Raw genomic sequence first — 16,201 nt, forward strand, 5'->3', positions numbered from 1 at the left:
TAGGGGCCCATCCGCTGCGAACTGTTCACGTCATTGGGCTCAGGCCCAGTGAATTTTACATTGCTGCTGCGGCTGTCACTATTCATTGGGCTTCGGCCCAGATTTTGTTTTCCCTCTTTTTTTTTTTTTGGGGCAGCGGGCAGAACGGGACAGTGGAGAACGATGTTTTCGTTGGGCCTTGGCCCAACACCGAATGCGGAAGACGAGTCCCTCGGACTCGTGTGCGGAGGTCATGCATAAAATAGAAAGAAAAGGAGAAAGATGGTTAGAGAGCATCTAAACTTAACAATTCATTGATATTAGAATTAAAATACTAAAACGGAATGGCATGCACATACGCATATATCAAGAATACGCAACTTAGTGTATAAAAAGAGGTCATTTGATGGTAAAATACAGGCCCAAACCTCTATATTAAAATAAAAAAAAGGGGCGGACAGCATGCCCAATTGGGAGAAGCAGCAACTAAAAGAGCAGACACAGATTTATGAAACTATAGAACAAAACTAACAGGCCCAATTGCGGCAATACACTGACATCGACAACAAAAAAAAGAAATGGTCCAAATTAATATTCTTTAGGAACAAGGAATACACAAACCCAAAACAGTTTCCAGAAGTTTACATAGCATAAGTAAGCAATTTCGAGAAAAACAACATGTCCTATTTTAAAGGATTTATTCCCTTTTTATAACTAAAAAGAATCTGGCACACTTAAACCAACACAGGGGCGTGCTAAACTTTGAACAGACTTATATGCATACCATGTAGACATGTTAGGGGGCATGAGACTATTCCACTGGAAGGGGATGATATTCCACTATACACACGGTCAACTAAGCATATTAGTAGCCAATTTACCACTTCGCAGGATCCAAGCAACAGACCAAATTCATTTAACAGAACTAGGAGACATATCAGACTCTCACAGGGATACTATGGATGAAATAACATGGAACCACTACACTTAAGGCTACATCTATCATGTTTACAGAGTTAACCTCCATCCAAGCTTAGCATATAATGATTTAATACAAACCAGGAGTGAACAGCATGAATGCATGGGTCATGATCTCTAAATACCTGGGCTCACGACTGATCAACATATATGCAAAACACACATAACATGCTTGAACATGTTGAGACCAGAATTTTATAGAAGAAGTTGGGTAGGGCACTGAACCGAAGGATAACACCAAAAATGCAATGTCAATCAGAGATGGGGCTATGAGATCTTTTCACTCAAACATACTTATTCGAATCATTATAGGAAAAACTAGAACCTAAACTCCACGCACACTGAAGCTTAATGTTAAATCAAGACCTAGAAGTAGACAGTTGACTACCAAGCATGAAACCATTTGCAAACAAAATCGTACTTCGAATAGATGATAGATAAGAACCAAACTAACACTCGTCTACAGAGAAAGAGCAAGTTCAACAATATCCTATAGGCATTTAGCTGAGACAATACAAGTTCAACAATATCCTATAGGCATTTAGCTGAGACAATACTGCACACACAACACATTGGGACATGGATGAATTAAAACTGAAATGTAAGCCTAAGTTAGCATGCTTGACCACACGGACTAGACAGCAAAGTTATATTTAACTGGGGCAGATCAGACCATAGACAACACATAAGACATGGTCAAATCATCAAAGAGATTGATTAAAAGCAAATGTATAACATCACTTTTCTCACACAAGAGTTAAACAAAGGATCCATACTTCATATTTAGGCAAACTGGATCAAGTTAGCACATGAGACAGGTTTAATCAAGATTAATCATACCATTGGAACCAAAACTTACATATCTAGCATACTTTGACTATACCGAACTAAACTAATCTAAACATACCAAAAAGGGAAAGGCAATACTGATCTATCTAGCATCTTTGGATAACTGATTAAATCACATAATTCCATTCATTTGTAACTAAGACTAAACTAAGTACGAATACAACATACACATAAGAACAGACTAGTTTGAACACATAGGCATCTCAGATGACATAAACTTTGAGTAAATAAAAACGTACAAATCATATACGAGCAGGAAATTAAACTAACACGGAACAAGCTAAAAAAAGATGAAATGCAGGCAAACGAAGGAGAAAGAGAATCGCTGCCTAAACTAAACGAAAGCGAGGCAGGCTAACCTACGCGACCTCGAATACAACAGAACTGAAAATGGGATTGGAAGGGAACCTAAACATCCCAAACGAAGATGGAGCTAAGCTATTTTACTTGAAACACAAAACTAAGAAAATAAGAAATATTAAGACAAAAGGGAGAATCACCTGCTTCGGGTGCAGTGAACGGGTGTCGATAGCCACGAATCCACACTCGAATTCAACAAACGATTCGAAACGAGAGTCTCAAAATCGAAACCCAGAAAATGCTTCTATGAGAAAATGTTTAAGGGACAAAGTAGTATGAAATTTAGAGTAGGCTACTGACCAAAAAAAAAAACCTCCTTTCGGCTATGGCTTAAGGCCATTTTTATAGGTAAAAAGGCTAGGGTTTTTTATTTTTGGGCGGGATTTTGAAATCGATTCAAAGTTGAATCAAATAGCCCGTTCAAATCTGAACGTTGAACACGTGATTCGGGGTTACCGAAAATGGTTCGACCATTTATGGTTTGTGAGGATTCATTGTGTTTGACACTAAAAGAGGGATCTTTTCTCTGTCAACGACAGAGTTCGGACGTTTGGATGACTTCTTGTATGGAAATGGGTAGACAAAGCTGTGTAAGATTAAAAGGGTTCTGAAATTTCACTAAAAATGAAGAAGATGACGAGGAGAGGAGAGAGAGTAGAGAGAGAGGGAGGTGAAAGAGACGAAGATGAGAGAGAGAGAGGGGCGTGAAAGTATGCGGCTGAAGAGGAGGGGGATTAGGGATTTGGGGTTAAGCTTTAGGATTGGGCCGGGTCGGGTGATAGTGGGCTGGACGGGTCAGTTATTGCTAATGGGCTGGCCGAAAATTGGGCTGGTCTTGTTAATTAAAGTATGGGCTGATTTATTTAAACGGATAGTGGGCTGATTAGGGCTATTAATTTAATAACTAGTACAAGATATGTTATGTAAAGTCAAATAGTAATTAGTGTGTATAAAGTAAAATTAATAAAGTATAATTAATTTAACGAGCACAAAATCCGAAAATGAAACGATGACGAATCATTTAAAAATTTGTGATAAAGTAACGAAAGTAAAAATAGTGAATGAAAGTAATGATATTAATAGCAGCAAAAAATAGTAGCGAAAATAAAATATTTAGATTTAATTAATTTAAAAACCCGAGGAAATAAATTGGAATAAAGGAGGGACAAAATTGGGTGTCAACAACAAATCTGTAACTGTTTATGCATTCTCATGTGCCACATCCTATCAGTAGTTTGTCAGAACACCTGACTTTTGATCTGCTTAAATGTCTAACTGTTTTGATTGCATTAATAGTTCATGAAGGTTAGACTTAACTAGATATTCGGACAAGTTCCAGATTAGTTGAATAAGATTGGTGTTTGCATGAAAAGAAACTTGAAAGCAATATTCTCGGTCTGACATATCTATTGCAACTTATCTGATTGCTGATTTGAACTGAGTGATACTAATTTGATAGGTACCACCCCTTTAATGAACATTCTGTTTTAATTCTCCCTGCTGTTTTGAGTCTCAATCCTCTTTCTCATTTCTAACTACATAATTCAAAGAATTGGCTATACTTCCCTAAACGTATTTTTGAAGTCAATTGATCTTTCAAATCTCTCTCCCTACAATTATTTTAATATTACTCCCTATTTAGGGGCTGTTCATATGCTTAGACAGTTTGGCTTTACCATTTTCCAATATGGTTTGCAGTTTAGCTTATCATTTTCCAGCATTGTTTGTTGAGTGTTTTCCAGCATTAAGAAATACTCAATGGAAACATATACGAGTACAATATTACACTGTTAAGGTCGTCTATGTTTGAGTGTTGCCTTGTTTGCCTGTGTCACAAGTATACAGTAGTTGAATCCTGAATATATGCGAAATATACACAAATATACGTTTTATATACATCATCACTAATCCATTTTAAGTTCATGTTTTACATGTTTTACCTTGTTCGTTGAGTGTATACTAATCCTTTTCTTTTGTTTGTGCATGATCATTGCATACGAGTCCAAGGGATTCGTTTTCCTCCGCATTCGGTATTGGGCTAAAAGCCCAACAAAATCTCTCTCGCGCCATTCCCAACAGCGACAGTCCGCAGCGTCTATTAAACTTCACTGGGCCGAAGCTCAACAGCATGAGCAGTAGCCGTCTTAAAATGGGTTGATCCCATTTAAATCATTTTTGGTTTTACTCTTCTATTTCATTTTTTATTTATGTATTTGATTTGCAATTACATGACTAACACTTTAGTTGTTTTATTTGCTTAGATTAGATGAACCTTAGCAGAATTATTAGTTTAGTATGATGAGAGTTAATTTAGAAAGAAAACTAACAATTATTTCTATAGGTTTCATCCCTTTTTATGATAAGTTATTTATAGCATCTAAAATATTCTTTATTAGAGTGATTAATTTCTGAAACAGCACGACTACATATTTTGAGAACTAAAATTCACTTTTACTATCTTAGAAATTGAAAACGTCATAAATTTCTACACTAAGTTAACCTATTTTGAGAAATAAGGAAAACGAACTACTTTCCGTGGATAACAGTTCCATTTTAACTCCTTTCTAACATTTAAAATACATATTCGTTAAAACAACTTTTGTACAGTTTATATCGACCTAATATTCTTTCTATAAAACCTTTAGATATTTATAAAAAAATTAACTTTACAAACCCCTGCTTTAATTTGTTAATCCACGTAATTTATTTATTTAAAATATTCATAAAATATTGCACCATTGTGGGTTTTCTTCAGTTTATTTATAACTAAAACTCTTTTATACAAATTATTCCTTTTTTACAAATCGTATTTTTTTTACATTATTACATTTTACTTTTAAAACTTTAACAATATTTATAAGTTATTTTCTAAACATTTAGAATGTTGTATCTACACTTGGCCTAATTAACTTTAAGTCCGGTCGGTTAACCATTGTTAATGGATCTTAGAGGATGCCTAATACCTTCCCTCTAGGTTAGTTGAACCCTTACCTAGATCTTTTGGTTTCGTAGACTTTAAAATTAAAATCAACTTTAGATAATTACTTTAATAATTTTAGGTGCCCTAATTCACCATAAATAATTAGGTGGCGACTCTTAACTTTAATTAACCTCGGAATTACCGGGATGTTGTAAACTATTTTGGCTTAGGTTAAAATAGGGTATAACAATGTTATATACTACTCCTTGATGTGATAGTACCATGCTCAATTGCAGATGTTTTATATGACGCTTTTTATATTGTGCAACATTTATACGCAACAATATGAGTTTTCATATACTTGATGTGACAACACCATGCTCAATTGTAGACGTTTTTATATTGCGCAACATTTATATGCGCAAAATATGAGTTTTCAAATACTTGATGTGACAACACCATGCTCAATTGTAGACGCTTTATATGACGCTTTTTATATTGCGCAACATTTATATGCGTAAAATAAGTTTTCAGATAGTTGATGTGACAACACCATGCTCAATTGCAGACGCTTTATATGATGCTTTTTATATTGCGAAACATTTATATGCACAAAATATGAGTTTAAAGAATCTTGATGTGACAATACCATGCTCTATTGCAGACGCTTTATATGAAGCTTTTTATATTGCGCAACATTTATATGCGCAAAATATGAGTTTTCATATGCTTGATGTGACAACACCATGCTCAATTGCAGACGCTTTTTATATTGCGTAACATTTATATACGCAAAATATAAGTTTTTAGATACTTGATGTGACAATACCATGCTCAATTTCAGACGCTTTTTATATTGCGCAACATTTATATGCGCAAAATATTGAGTTTTCAGATACTTGATGTAATAACACCATGCTCAATTTCAGATGCTTTCAAACACTCAAGTTTTTCTATTTAATATGAATTTTGGATGAGGTAAACACTCATCCATTTCATAAGTGTAAGTCTTCTTTTTTCACATTCTTGAAAAAAAAAAAAAAAAAAAAACTCCAAAGTTCTTACAAAAATGTCTTCTCCCCCTTCAACTGTTAAGGTTTCTTTATTTTGGCATGGAGAGATTATTTATGATAATAATACTATTCGTTATAGTAATAAACCAAAAGCCCATGTTAAGTTTCCAACTACTTGGATTACCAAACATTACTCAATGCCTTACACCGAAGAATGAAAAGTAATCGTGAATGTGAATTATCTGTTGTAGGCAGATACCCAACAACCATTGTAGCACAAGGTTTAGTGCTTTATGGTGAGTGGACTATCGATGATGATGACTCTTTGAGGAACTATTTGATGGCGCCGGAAGGATATAAGGGGTTAGTCAACATCAATGTTCTTGAAATGTATGTTGAAAGGATACCTCACAGTCGTCAGCAAGTCCCTCAAGTCAAGCCTATTCATGGTAACACTTATACGGACTTGAGTTCTTATGGAGACATTTTGAGTGGTCAAGTGCAGCTGGATACTCTAAGCCAGCAATTTAATCAAAATTACGGTGAAAATTGGTCCATTTTTAAATTATAATTTTGTGTAGTAGCACATGTTTATTTTATTATACGTATGGTAATAGTAATGTTTTTTTTTTCTCTCTTTAGGGGTTATACACCTGATATGCGTGAAAATTACACACAAAACTCGCCAGTGGCACCAAATGTTTATTTCGGTGCAGTTGTTCCTTCTTCAAACCCTAACAATACTGAACACTATTGGTAGGTTCATCACCTTGATATAAATAATCCATATATATTTTGATGTTGGTATTTAAAATATGTTACCTATTTTTCGTGTAGGAAGAGCCCTTTACTAGATGGTGATGATTATCCTAATTATATAGAAACATCATCGAGTGATAGCGATGATATACCGAATGCAGAGGAGTCCGATGATGATGATAATAATGATAAGGTTGATGTTAATCCTCGTATGCGCTAGAACTACAATTAGTAGAAATGATGCAAAGTCGGCCGAACCAACAAGAACCGATGGCCGAAATCTCAATTCACCAACAAGAACCGATGGCCGAAAGCCCAATGCAGTGGCATACTGACGTGATTCCATATCTTGAAAATCTTCAAGGTCGTCCTGATGCCTTCGTCTACACTTGAGAAGATGATCCAATTCGCCATCAATTGTGGAAAGAACCGGTCGATCTTGTAAGGGATCAAGTTCGCCTTGCAAAATGCATGATGTTCGAATCCAAAAAGGCATTGCAAAGGGCGGTCAAAATTTATAGCTACCAGGGAATGAGGGAGTTTAAGGTTGATGATTCAACCCGAAAGATCTTGAGGTGGTTTCGGGCATCTACGATATCAAGGTTGTCAATGGATGCTTCGTGGTATTGTTAAGCATGATAGTATGTGAATTATCACAAAATTCCACCCACGTCACACTTGTAATATGGGAGAGAATCAAGCATACCATTTTAATTTAGATACAAATATGATTGCTCAAGTGTTACTTGTTCACGTTGCCGAAACCCCAAGGTAAGCTATTCCACCAAGTTCATTATAATTTTGGCATCAATTAAATTATCATATCATTGCTAAATGTTATTTGTTTAAACTTGTCTAGGTATCCTATCAAAGATTGCATTAGAAATGTTAAGGAAGCATATCGTAAAACAATAAGCAAGAAAACGGGATATCTCGGACGGAGGCGGGCTTTTGAGATGATTTATGGTACATGGGAGAGCTCTTTCCAGCAGTCGCCGATAATATTTTTAATTTTGTGTTTTGGACATTCAAACCATGCATTGATGGTTTTTCTCATTGCCGGCCAGTCATATCCATACATGGCACACATGTGTACGGGGTATACTGTTACACCCCGTAGTTTCGTATGTTGAGATTTGAGTTACCGTTCAGGAAGTATGTGGCTTATATGTGTTTAACTTATGGTTATAAGGGTTTAAGTGCATATAGTGAGCTATGGAAGGATTGAAGGGCAAGTGGATTAAGGAAATAAAATTTGTTGGAACTTGGAAGAGAATACGAGGGGTAATTTTGGCCCAACTTGGAGAAAAAAATATCTCCTAGTATATGAGGAGTTTTAAGGTGTTTCAAAAGCCTAAAATGAAGTTCATCGAGTCTAGTTTCCAACACAATAAGCCACACATCAATGCGACATTGAAGTGGAGAATTATGGACGTTACAAGTTAGGCTGACAGAACAGAAACGCATGCTACAGGTCTACAGTAACCGCGTGCTACAATACTGCTACAGTGACCCCCGACCCGGATTTGGCATCTTATAAAAGGGGTTTTACCCCTCATTTTTCAGCACAACACTTCTCAAAATTTCCCAAATTCTCTATAATAATCCTCCAACTTCCGTCCATAGAATTTTAGCGCAAATTAAGTGAAATCCCCGAATTTAAGTTCGGACAACACATGGCTGCGATTATAATATCGAATTGCGGCGAAACTTGGCTTGGATTCAAGGTAGTAATCGAAGATATTGCAATTCCAGCGGGTGAAAGGTATGAATCTTTCCTTATTAGTATTGATTTAAGCTTATCTACGAAGGAAAAGTTACTACATGAGTGTATAATGAATTTATGGGTCGAGAAATTGGATCAAACATCGTGTGGGGTGTTTATGCCGGAAGCGGCCGTCCGAAGGGACTATTGTGATACTAGCCGGAAGCGGCAATCCGAAGGGACCATTCTGTTAACATGTCAAAAGCGGCATGTGTGTTGGATTGCATTATTTACTTAAAGATTGTGTTGAGACTTCGTGTGCATATTTATGTTTCTTCCAGCGAAGGCTGCAGGTGTTGAGTTAGATTGTGATTTCTTCTCTCCTAAGTCAAATTATGATTATGACTTGTTACCACCTTACATACTCAGTACATTGTCCGTACTGACGTCCTTTTGCCTGGGGACGCGCTGTTCATGCCCGCAGCCCAGTGTAGCATTTGGCAGGTTAAGTGTATATCTAGGATGCTTGGACGTCTGCTGGGATTGGCAAGTTCCACCTCATTCTGGAGCTGTGCTGAGTCATGTATAGATATGTATCATTATAGGTATGTCAGGGCTTTGTCCTGACTCATAATGTTCAGTTTGCTTCTTGGAGACTTCTGCAGATAGTGTCCTGTGGTGTGTTTGTCGAGATGTCGACAGAGTGATGTTAGTTGAGTCATTTGTGTACTTTAAAAGAGTATGTATTTTATATGATTTCTATTTGGAAAAGTTTTATGTTCTTAAAAAGTTTTTGAAATGACAGGTTTTGATAGAGCGAATGTCTGAGGGTTCGCTCGTCTCTGATGAGAGTCGGGTGCCCGTCATGCCTTATCAGGATTGGGGTGTGACATATATGACATCAAGCTACTGATTGCAGTAGGGATGGATGCCTATGGGTCGATATTCTCTCTTGCTTTCGCCATTGCCGATAACGAGAGAAACGACACATGAGGGATGTTTTTGACACATTTGAGGCGATATGTCATTAAGAATCGTATGGGCATATGCGTGCTATCTGATCGACATCAAGCCATATTTCACAATATGTCTAATTTTCTAGGGTGGCAACCTCCCTTTGCTTACCATTGTTTTTGTTTAAGGCACATAAAGGCAAATTTCCAAACAAAATTTGGAAACAGCACACTAAACAAATTGATGTGGGCGCCTGCAATAGAGCATCAACTTAAAAAGTGTCTTATACGGATGGAGATGATCAATATAGTGAATCCAATAGCATATAATTGGTTGAAGTCTATCGATGTTGTGAAATGGACATTACATGCGGATGGAGGCAGGAGATGGGCGATGCTAACAACAAACAGCTCGGAGTCATTCAATGGTTTGCTAAAATCGTCAGTACTACCCTATCGCAATGGTGAGAATGACTTTCAAGAAAGTCAGGTGGAGCGGTTTGCCACTAGAACAAGACATGTCAAAACCATATTAGCAGATGGTGGGAAATTGATTCCAAAACCTGCACAAATGTTAGAGCATTATAGGAAAAAATGTGAGCTACACCGCTAGAAGAGTATAACTATTCTGAACGTGTGGATGAAGTCCGGACAGGTTATTATCAAGATCGGGGAGGAAACCTTCATACCGTTTATGAGAGAATGAGAACGTTTAGTTGTGGTAAGTGGCAATCATACTGTCACGACCCAAACCGATGGGCCGTAACAAGTGCCCGGCCACTACTGGCCAAGCACTCCTGTGCTTGCATTTACTTTTCACTGATTATCCTGGGCCCATACACAATCTGTAACTGAGCTGTACTGTCTCCCGAACAATCAACATAAAAGGCACCGTCTCTCGGGAACTCACGCGTATATATAAACATAAATACCGAGAGTAACGGTAAAGCCGATTTGGCCGCCTACATATATACATCGTACAACAAGATGAGCGCCGACGAGGCCGCATAACATCATGGCTACATATCCCGTCTACGACCTCTATGGAGTACAAGCGTAGAATTGACAGACGAGGCCCCCCCGCCGTACCCATATATGTACGTAACACAAGATGGCATACCAAACGATCGAAGCTCGGATCACCGGAGCGTACCGAGCGCGCCGAGGGGGAGGTCTGCTACCGTGAATCGTCCGATCGGCTACCCGATCCCGCGGGCATGATCGCGGCGTCCGGAAGAAGGGACATCGATACGCACGTACCGAGTACGTAAGGCATGAATAATAACATACGAGTGATACATAGCATGAATAATAACATAAAGGAAATATAGAGCATATCGTAAGATAAATGTCACGACCCAACCCTGTGGGCCGCGACTGGTGTCCTAACTGGACACCTATACGTACCTACCTGACAAATCTGGCATACCAAATAGCTAATTCCGTTCAGACATACATAATTTCATACAGATAATAAAATACATCGCGCGAACATATATATACACATACTTAAACCTGTACAGAAGCCGTTAGGGCTATCATAGCAGACAGAGTCACAGACGCGTACATATATATCTGAACAGTAGCAACCCACAACCCACATTCATGTCCTATGTGCCTCTAACATACGAACGAGAATCGAAGACGGGACAGGGCCCCGCCGTACCCAAATAACCATATGTACAAAGCAGACAAACAACAGAAAATATATACCAAAAATATCAGCTCCGGATCAAAAGGAGCTCTTTAGACAGCAAACCGATGACCTAAACTGGCGGCGTATCGTGCGGCGCGTCGGTACCTGTGGGCATGTAACACAGCCCCCGAAGAACAGGGGGTCAGTACGGAAATGTACCGAGTATGTAAAGCGGAAATGTAATAAGTATAATCATAGTCAAGAATAGGAGTACAGACATGGAACAGACGAAGCTATAGTCAGAGTTCGAAGTACAAAAGTAATACCTTGTCCGAGACCTCAGAAAACATAGAGCCAAAAGGTAAGTGATGCATATCTGATCATGTAACATCATATGAACATATGTCGTGTCCCGGCCCTACGATAAGGGACTCGGTAGGTGAGATCATGCATAACAAAATCATATAACATATGTACGGATAACGTGTCCGTACTTTATTAAGGGACTCGGTAATATGGAATCATGCGTATCGTCGAATCATATATCATGTATACATAACGTGTCCGCCCTCTCTTCGCGGGTCTCGGTGAATAATAATCATGTGCCATCCGGCCACCATCCCCGTATCATCATATCGTAATCACATACGTATAACGTGTCCCGCCCGCAAGTACGAGGGACTCGGTGAATAATACGGAAAGAGGTCGCACGAGAACATGTCCGGCCCGGCTCGGTGAATAGACATATCATCACTTGCACGAACAGTAGTGCGAAACATATGCGAGATAAAGACCGGACTCAATATTCAAATCAAATAATAAATCATAACACGTACCTTTCGAACGTCGCGACGGATTATGTCCAAATAGCACTTTCGAGAGTGTTCGTTCGTAACAAACATATATCACAGGATTCAATAGAATAATCAGAATGTTCATGTTTCTCAAACAGAATGATTCAAGTGACAGATCGTTTCAAAGGAGTCGGACGTCAGACGTAGTACTCATGTATGTTCTCTTTGGGGATGGCACGATTCGTTATACCCAAATATGTTTCTAGGATCATGGAAAATATCAAAATATAACATGAATTCATCACATTTGCTGCTTGACCTACGGAGCAATAATCAAAAGATTCTTTTAAACACTGTGGGGAAATAAGACGAATAAAGCAATAGTAAGAGGTCTCGGAATCATCGCGGGCCCACCTCGGGTCAAATTGAGGCGGCGGGCGTACGTTATGGATCATAGACTTTATAAAATCATTTATAGGCATTTGGGACAATCCAAGCTCATTTGGGAAGGTTTCGTACATATAAATCATTTTGACGACAATTTGTGAAGAAGGTGTTTAATCTTTTCACCGAACGATTTAGCGCTATTTTCAATCTTAGATTATGAGACGCGGAAGTGCAATCAAGGCTCGCTTTCAAGCCTATTACCTCGTAACATGCCAAAGAAAGATAGGGAAGGCTTTACATACCTTCGTTATGCCTTACGCTCGTCCAATCTTGATTCCCGTTTCGCCAAAAATCTGCAAATGGTCATCTTTACCAGTTACTATTCATGAGAGTTAACATTTCAACCTTGGGTTTATACTTGGCTACAGAAGTTTCGGCAGCACCTCCCCTATAAATATGACACTCCCGAGATTCAACTCGGCTCAAAACAACCAACAACAAGCTAACAACAACACCAACAACAACAATTATCGACTAGAATCGCTTACTAACATAATTAGTCTTCTCTCTTCATAAAGCAACAACTTCCAAACTAACTTCACATTTTCAAGCTAATATCAATGTTTTCATACTCATTTACTCATTCAAGACAATTCAAATACAATTCGGGAGCATCTCGCATTATTTCACAAATTATACAAAAATTCCACCGAAATCATATTTCGTTCCAAACTTCCAACTTCCAACATGAACTTCCATAACATATTTTTATCTTTCAATTCCATTAACAACTATCGTAATTTGCATCTTACCACTTCCATTTCATGTTTACATAAACTATATAAACTCGCATACTTTCCGACAACCACTTAACAACCAATTCTTCATGTTAACTTAAACCATTATTCTTCCATCTACTTCACAAGGCCTTAACGACACAACTAACATGACAAACAAAAACAATTCATTTTCATTTCCATTCCTCCATGACTCACGGCCAACTTCTATATTCCTAACTTCACCCTAACTCATTCAACTTTCATTTTCAACATGAATTTCCATCATAACCATAACTAAAACACAACACCAAATTCAACTAATCATAACCATGCAACATGCACACACACACGGTCCCTACACAACACACACACCACACGGCTTACACACTAACAATCACCCTTCCATGATTTTCATTCAATTTCACATATCATAACATATATACATCCTTCCATAACATAATAAAAACATGAAATCCTTACCTTTCCAATTTCTTCCACTTGCCAAAAGAAGCTTTTTCTTGCCAAGATATTTATATCATTTTGAAGAGCACCTTGAACTTAGTAAGAATCCAAGAAGAACCAAGTTTTTGAATCAAAGACCAAGCTCCAAGAATTTTTCTTCTCTTTTTTTTTTTTTTCTCTCTTTCTCTCTAGCCGAATGGCTCTTCTCTTTTTTTCTTGATTTTTCCTTTGATTTTTCTTGAAATTTCTAGAGATATACTCCTCTTTATATTAATTAGTCACATGCATGGCATATGACTAATTCCATGGGTTGGGCCAAAGCCATGTTGGCCGGCCACCCTTGTTCTTTGGGCTTGTTTTCTTATTTTTTTTTTTTGAGCCCAATTCTTCATGAATCATAATTTGCAATTCCCGAAACAAATTTTCAAAATTTCAATTTTGCCCTTAGGCCTTCTCCACTGTTTCCGCATTCAAACTTCCATAACCAACATACACCTACTAAGAAAAATCCAAACTTGGCCTTATTCTTTACAAGTCAAGGTTACTTCCAAATTTTCGAATACGCAAAAATTGCCGGATATAACAATAAAAGAGTAACTTGTACATATGAGTGCCCCTTAGGGCGGATGCCATGTATGCTTAATTTTCTTTGAAAAACATTTCTTGTTCATGTATACATAAAATAGAACATATCATGTTGCCGAGGCGTCGGCTCCGATCCATTTAGCCACATATGTCCCGCGTCCGGGCATCCCGCGTCCGGGATGATATCATGTCATATAGTACCAACTGATCAGGTGGTTACGCGTCTATAGCGCTTTGGCCCTCTTTCCCATATATATATACATGTATCATGTTCATGTATCACGTACATATATCATGTTCATGTATCATATACATATATCATATAAGCAGCATGCAGGAGAGCCCAAGGAAAGTTATGTCTCTATCGGAATGACGTAAAGTCGGTAACCTCCGATTATTTTATGGAATAGTCATCATCGCTTTGTCTCACCTTGAAGGAACAATTATTATAAGGTGAGACTATCAATGAAGAATAACATTAAGAGAACATAGAATAAGATCATAAATCTCATGAGGCGTCAATTCATATACTACTTTGAAGTCTTTTGAAAGCAGAGTCATTGTCAAAGAATAAGGTTGAGGATCAGGATATAGCTCAATATTCTCATATCGTCATTGAAATCATAAATTGGAATCCTTTAGACATGAAATCGTTCTCATCATAGTCATCGTAGAAATATTCTCCTCTTTGGCATCATTGTCATCATGGGAAAACATGCTCATCGTTGTTATCATAAGAGTTCACATAATCATAAACCTTTGGTTTGGAAAATACGGCATTTAGAAAACATGTATGGATTATTAGAAAAAGGAGCCATGCCTTTGAGTCAAGGACTTCCAACTTTGACACTAGGGATATTATGGAAACATTTATGATATCACAATATAGGAGTCATGCCTTTGAAAGAAAGGTGGCGAGCCTTAACATACCTGTTCCACCTCTTATTAGCTACGCTTATTCGTCCAAGCTCGCAAGTCTGCATTTAAGAGGATTTACACTAACTTTAGCCTCTTTATCGCATATTTATTTCAAGTTTCAAATCAAACTATTCTATATTTTGCCGAAAATCGGGCAGCATCTCCCCTGTTTATATGCCTAGCCCGAATTCTCAATTCAACAACCAACAACAACAATAACAATACCAACATTAATAGCATCATTTCCAACTCCAAAGTATTCCTTAGAACAGCCCACACACTATTTTCCAACTTCCATAACTAATCAGCTCAGTATACAATTATTTAACCACACTTTTTTAGTAAATAAACCGGTATTAACACAAATAGAAAGAGATTCATACCTTTTCCTCAATAATAATGCTATATCTTCACTCCTCCACCTTGAACTTAAGCCACAACGCCTCAATACACAATTTTGTAGTCGCAACTATACGTTGTCTAGACCGAAATTCGGGAATTATACTTAATTTGGGCTCAAAATTTGGTCTTGGGAATTGGGGGGAATTCTCTAGAATTTTGGAGAAGGTTTTAGGATGTTAGATGAGGAAATAGGGGGATAATCCCCTTTTTATAAGGTTCTGGGGTCTGCCCAAACCGACATAATAATTGCCCAGCGCGTTCGCGTGGGTCTTGGGCGCCTTCGCGCTGGCTTATTCCACTGCCTGCGCGTTCGTTCAGTAAAAGGGTCATAACCTTTTATCCCGATATCGTGTGAGGGCCCACGACCTATGGTTGGAAAGCTCCTTCAAATATCTACAACTTTCGTTCTTGGTGTTTTTTCAAATTCTAAACTTATAATGTCGTTTTGTCCCCTCCAAGTCAGATCATCCGAAAATGTTTCCTTAAATCGTACTTTTGGAGGGCTTATGCCCATATTTGGCTTATGGGTCCTTCTTAGGACTTGCTCAAATTTCCATATACTACTAATATGTCTCTTCACATGTTCTTTATAAAACTCCGGCGTGTGGGCCCCACTTGGCTTACAGCAACGAGGGGCTTTTCGGCAAGTGACATATGAACCGATTCACCTCATATGGTCTCCACATATCATATATATGCCATTATTCACTCTTATAATATAA

Source organism: Lycium ferocissimum, unplaced genomic scaffold, assembly GCF_029784015.1.
Source record: "Lycium ferocissimum isolate CSIRO_LF1 unplaced genomic scaffold, AGI_CSIRO_Lferr_CH_V1 ctg2344, whole genome shotgun sequence".
Taxonomy (NCBI): Eukaryota; Viridiplantae; Streptophyta; class Magnoliopsida; order Solanales; family Solanaceae; genus Lycium; species Lycium ferocissimum.